Raw genomic sequence first — 7,125 nt, 5'->3', positions numbered from 1 at the left:
CTCCCTCCTCTCGGGAATCCACAGGATCAATCAAATCCTTAATTGGCTCAGACTAAGAATCAAGAATCTAAAATTGATTGGATTTTGGTAGAATAGGATCTTTGCTAAGAGGAGGGCCGATTCTCTCTGTCTTCCCCAAGCCAGAGGTACCCCGAACTACCCCCTCAAAAATCCTAATGATAGACTTGACTAGAGACTGCACATCATTATTATCCGACAAGTTACTCTCAGACAAAACTTCAAGAACATCTTCTTCATGGAGAAGCATTTCTGTACATATCCACGCACCCTATTTTTTCCAATGCGATTTGTTGTGCATTCTTCCTTCTTGACCACTTTTGACATAGCATAACACGGAGGAGGGTCGACATTGAAGGTGCCAAAGATAGCAGAGTCACCAGTAGAAATAAGTACTACATATTTCTCACTCGAGAAGCCTAAAGAAGCTTTACTAATGGCATCTTTAAGAGAATCAAGTTTACCCACTAAGGGAGAGACACCGCCCAGATTGGGGGCCAAAGAGGAAGGGTAACCATTAGATTTAGAATCATTATCGGTAGGGTTTTTAGAGACCCTCTTCTTGGAATTAATAATAGGGAAGGATCTTCTAATGTGCCCTTTCTTGCTACACATAAAACAAGCATTAAGTTCACCTAGGGTTTCAACAAGACAAGTAAACCGTTCATCTCCAAGATGAATGACAATAAATCTAGGAATATCTACACCAATGTTAATAGAAACAAGAATGCAGGCATCCAGGTGAGGAACCAAGTTTGCCTATTGGTTCCACGATTTGAGGAATGAAATTCAAGAAAACGGGAGGAAGATTCTTAATTTGGATCCAACAGGGGCATGATAGAGCCAATATTTCCTCATTGTTAGTATCAAATGACCATTTAAGAGCCCTAAATGTGGTTTCCCCATGACCCAAAATTGTTTCTTAATAATTTCCACCTGAGATTTATTGTCATTGAAGAAAATAATGAACAGACCTTTCTGAACCATTCTACAAAAAGAAAACTTAAACCCCAATTTATTTATCCAAACATTTTTCATCCAGTCATCCATAAACTTCCTAGCTGGGCATCTATCAATGTCAGTAGCAACGAAGAAAATGGAAATATGTTGCAGCCTAGCCTTTTTGAAATCTATAGCCCTAGACATCGATTCATTAGGAAAAATGGACAAGTTAAGCAAAGGAGAGGGAGGGTTATTACCAAGGTTTCCTCCACTGCCATCGCTCGGTTCAGAATCACTTACTAGAGTATAAACTTGGCTTCATCCAGAACCTGTAAAGCCCAGCCAATAATGGCATCTCTAAAGGTTTTTCCATTAATTCCATCAGCCTCAGTCGTAGAAACCGATGGGTTGATCAAGTTAATGCTCGACCCTATTGATTGCTCGCCCATAAGGAAACAAGTACAACAAAACAAGTAACAGAGTAAAACCACACTCAATAAATGTGAGTGAAATGAATGCAGGCAGAAGGGAAAAACAAGGGCCTTACCACCGTGGAGGAAGTCTTACCACCTCCTCCACTATCAGGAGGGAAACTCGTTGTCAAGCCTGGAAGGACGGTCCATGTCGATGAAACCCTAGTTGTAGACCTCGCTCATCTCCCTCAGTTTCCTTCTGGTCCCCTCCCTCAATCAAAATATTTGAGAATCTTGAGCCTACATATATAGAGAATTTCAAATACCTATAGTCAAACCTTTAGTCTATTCATTCAAAGCTACAAAAATCACTAAATGAACTCAAAAAATCATAAATTCAAGATTGATCAAAATTGATTTCATTGATTCGCATCATTTATTTGTGAAGTATGTGAACCAATAATTTTTATCATCTTATATATTTTAAGGTATATAACAATTGCAAATTAACACAAGTAGGTCTCTCTCCTTGCTTCCATCCCTCTCATTTCATCTCTATAAATGAATAGTTACATTGTAAGATTTCTTATAAATTAATTTAAATAATATATTATACAAACATTAATTATATATTAACTTTTTTATGTATTTAATTTAAAGAATATTATGTATAAAAATATAAATTATAGCACATTTTTATTTAATATTGTACATTAAATTCTATATAATATGGAACAATAAATACAATATAAATATTTATATCTTCATATGTTTTTGATAAAGATAAAGGAAATCTCCATATGTTATGAAGCCTTCCTTCTATTAAAAAAAATGAAAATTAAAAATTAAAAGGTAAAATTTTTAAAAATAAAAAAAATTGTTTTTTATTTTTCTGGTTTCGACTATGTGAGATTTTTACATAAAAACTCATACAGTCCAATCCAGAAAGATAAAAAACATATCAATATAGACTATGGAAACTTCATGCATTCAATAAAAAAATCTACCAAACAAAAGAAACCAAATTGCTTTTCAAGTAAACTTTTAAAATAAAAGAATTAAAAAAACTAAATATAATATTAACGCTATAAAGAAAGAATTCATATTATAGCCGAGATCAAAGTGAGGCTTGTTTAATTTTCTCTCTTCATTCACATGGACAAAACTGATTTGTTTCGTAATTATTTTGAAAGGAGTGAAAAAGGTATGGAAGAGTTGATTCGGGGCACAACTTATGATAAACTCAAAACATGTTTGGCTTCACTGTGTGGGTTCAGAGAACTTGAGTTAAAAAAGTTAAAAAACTGGAGGAAATGATCTGATGGTTACAAAGAGCCCAATAGTTTTGCATGCTTATCCTTGAATGTGAGCCCTTAATCTTGAAAGTTAAATTGTCTTTTTTAGATATAGGTATAAAAATACGCCTTTGAGGTAAATGAAGATAAAAAGATGTTCATAAGAAATGGATGTAGCTATTCGAGCTCTATAAATAATGACAAAGGCCATATGCTTTGCTTCATAAGTATGGAGAAAATAACCATCTTGTGTGCAAGTGTACAAATTTTTTAACCTGTGGAAATTCCAATATAGCTCACAAAGGAAATAATTTTCTAGAAAAAAATACAATTGAAGAGTCATCGAAGAAAGGTATACAAATTATACAATAGGAAAGACAAAGGAAAATAAGTTGCACAAGTAGGTAGCAATGTTCATATAACGATAGAAGTAAAGAGCCATATGGAATTCTTACCCCTTAAACCATATAATAACATTGAAAGTATAATAATTTCAAGATAGTAACTTCATTTCAATATTTCATTGAATCCAAAGAAAATCACAATATTAATATAGAATATAAGATCAAGTAGTCAAACATTCACTTGAAAGTCGAGAGAAGAGAAATTTTTTTATCTCAAATGACTCTTTAATTATGTTTGAGAATATAAGCTTACTAAAATAATCTTAAATGACCATCTTTTTGCAATCTCTTCATAAAATAAGAAATATGAATATTGTTAAAAAAAATGAGAGCACTACCATGCAATTCCCTCCTCCAAACCCAATATCCAATTCCATAGGAAAAGATTAAAAAAACAAAAACAAAAGTTCATTAACATTGTCCCTCTTTTGATCAATACAAACTAATATGAAAATCTTGATTTGAAAAACATATTCACAAACTCGTGTAAAGTGTCATATTCAATGTATTTGCTAATTCCTTTTCTATTTAACTACAATCCAACAATACTAAGGCTATTACAAATGTAAAGTGTCAATCTTATAGACTATGATGGGAGTTAAGTAGATATAACCAACCTACACCAACTCTAGTATGGTTGGGTGGTTGCTAAAAATATGATCTAACCATTAATCTTTAAAATTGATTTTCTTTAAAAGGAAGGTTTCACCTAACAATAGACATTCTCCCTTTCAAACTTGTAGTCTCTCAAATGAACATAACAAAAGAAAGACTTAGAACTCAAACTTTAAGATAATCCAAAGCAATCATTATCTTCTCTTTTCAACTAATCCTAAGGTTAGGTATTATATTAGAGTTATCTATCATGTTTACTTATTTTTTAATAATATTTTACCATTTACATCCATAGTCTATTCAAATGCTACATCAAAACATTTATAAATCAAGTCAATATAAAAACATAAAATATGACCAACTCATAATTAACTTTTAACATAAAATAAACTTATTGTTCCAGTCTTATTTTAATATAATTCTTTTTTAAATATAAAATTTTCATAATATTTAAATAATAAGTCAATTTAATAATACAGCTTTCTTGAATATTAGTTTATTACATATGAGAAAAATGACTAGTATTAAAGGACAAAAGTCGTCATGTTTGGTGAATGGGGCTTTACAAATCAATATATAACATATTCGAATTTGAATAAGTTAAAAACTGATGTAAAGTCATTGTAAGCTGATCAAGGCCGGCCTTCATATTTAATGGCTAATCTGTTCAAAGTCTTGGTCAATGCCGTCTGAAATTGAACACAGATCAAAATGAAGATGTCTTAGTTTGTCCCGTACTCTTGTTTTTCTCTGTAGTCGGAGCTTACCATTCATCACATCCCATCATTTGTCTTTTTTATTTTATTTTGAGTGTTTGAGAGATATAGATCGACTATTGTGAGAGAGAATTACCTAGATAGTTTTTATTGCAAGCGTGGATCATTGAGGTCATTTTTTTGTACTACATGTTTTTGATTATTTGCCATACTTTGGTATGAATGTTGATGGAAAGAATTGGTATCCCTTGATCTATTTTTAACTTTGGTAGTACCTTTCTAGTGGAGATCTTTGATATGTATGTGCTTGAACATGTATATATTTTATACACGAAACTTGTGATTATAGTTTATAGGTTGTATATCATATTGGTAAGATTTTAATTAATGTTTTCATATCTTTTAAGGTATGGATTATTTGATGTATTAGAATTTGTTATTTCTATTTCTAATCATATGTATTCTTTTGACAGTGTTTTAAAGCCTTTATTATCACTTTAAATTGACTATTTTGTTCTTTCGATTGGTACATCTTCAACTTGGTTTCTTCCTTTCCTTATATAGGTGGCATATTAGAGAGGTGGCATTTTAGAGGATGAGAGGAGTTCTTACTTGAGATAGTGGTAATCTTGGATACACTATTGTAGATATCTTGATGGAACACAAAAACATTATAGAGATTGATGTGGTTTTATGGATGGATGTGATCATGTATTTCATTAATTGCCACCAATATGATGTACACAAGTGGGACAATGTTAAGAAAAAATGCATTATAAACCTTGCACAAGAATTTTTTTTTTTTATTGATGCAAAATAAATATTTATTTTTGGTGTATTTTAGGATGTGTTTATCCATACAAGTTATTATTTGGGTTTACTTGTAAATTTCTATTGTAATAATAGTAAGACATTTCCATCTATTCGTTGTGATCAATAATTTTATGTGCTCATGGTTTTCAGACACGTGTTTTAGATAATATCAATTAATAGTTTTGTTTGATCTTTGTTTCTATAAAAGCAAGAATATGTTTAAAGGTTGGGTTGGTTTTCATTTCTATTCAACTCTCTTGTAGAGTGAATAGGTGAAGTATTTCATGGGACATGTTCTTAAATGGTTACCCATTATATGCAAAATCGTTGAGGATGCATTAGAGGATCTTGATCTTTAAGAAGCATTCAGGAAGACTCTAAATCTTTATTGTAATATTTATATTACTAAACTATACATCAAGTTAGGATGTTTTTAGAGGTTTGGAATTTTTCTAATGAAGGATTTTTCAAAGTATGTCTTATATAATTTGTGTCTATGTATCTTTTCATTATTCTTATTGTATTAGGTTGTATGCATTCTTTTATCTCAAAGAGTTACCTAGGAAGTGATTTGATCAAACCAAAATAATTCACTAGCTATCATAAGTACCATTCAAGAGCAAAAGAAAAGGAGAATTTTTTTATCAAATATTATCTAATACTATTTTAATGAGATATAGAAATCAGATGACTTACAATATGTATGATCGTGAATAATGAAGGGAGAAGCCACAACTACTATAAACTAGTAGTTGCACGATTTTTTTGCATGAAACGAAGAGCCGATATGCTGGTAATTTTCAAATTGATATTTTTTTTGTGAATAAAGTTCAAAGATTCTAGTGTTTAATACACGTCATCAATAAGAAAGAAATTTTTTTACAAGTTCTTGCACTAGTTTTATTGCTTGGTTTCATTGAACAGATATGGTTATTGTAGCAAATAATGCACAAGCAAGAAAGCTTATTTAGAACTTGTAAAATGTTATAAATTTATAATTATTGTTTGGAAAAACATACTTAATCGAAATAGTTACCCTCTTTTGCTGAAGAGATGGTGGCAATAGAATATGTTAGAATCAGAAATATGACATGATTTCCATGTCGAAGGTTCTAAAAAACTTGTAAAATGTGACAAGTTTATATTAATTGCCTGCAAAAATGAAACATTGAAACCTGAGAAATAGTGAAAACAATGAAACATTGAATCACTCTTTGAAAGAGAAAAACTCACTAGGATCGTCAAGATCCCCAAATTTTATTACATTGAAACCAAAGAACATAATAGATGTGATGCATCTCACATTTCAGAGAAAATTGTCATTATATATAAGATTACAATGCATAAAATGGAAGCTTCCAAGATGTACGTTCAAAATTGAATATGCACAAGGAAGGCACTAGAAACTAATTGTAGCTCCAAAGTGAGCTTTTCATATTCTTAATATCTTCTACAGTGGTTTCAAATCTTACAAAATATGAACCTATAATAGAACAAAACCCAGAATCTAAAGTGGGAGTCTTGAGATATGTGTGTCAGCTCTAATACTGCTATTACGATCCTTAACTGAGCAATGCTAAAACTGAAGTTGAAATTGCTAAGGATAAACCGATAATGCTATAAACAAGTCCTGAAAGAGCAAAATTGACAAATACCTGAAGCTACTGAAAAATTAAGATTACTATAAACTAAATTTAAATCTTTGATAGGACAACTGGGAAAAACGTTGAAATCTGTAGGTGCTAAAAAATCTAAAGTTGACTCTACAACTAAAAAGGACACAAAGCGATGTGATTACTGAAAATAGCCTATAGGTGACTATGAGATGAAAAATAGACTATAGGTGAAGATATGAGATGAAAAAGAAAAGTTTCAAATATAATTTTCAAACTTACGCATGAGAGCTACT

The sequence above is a fragment of the Cryptomeria japonica genome, chromosome 3, assembly GCF_030272615.1.
Source record: "Cryptomeria japonica chromosome 3, Sugi_1.0, whole genome shotgun sequence".
Lineage (NCBI taxonomy): Eukaryota > Viridiplantae > Streptophyta > Pinopsida > Cupressales > Cupressaceae > Cryptomeria > Cryptomeria japonica.
Note: the sequence above shows the minus strand (reverse complement) of the source record.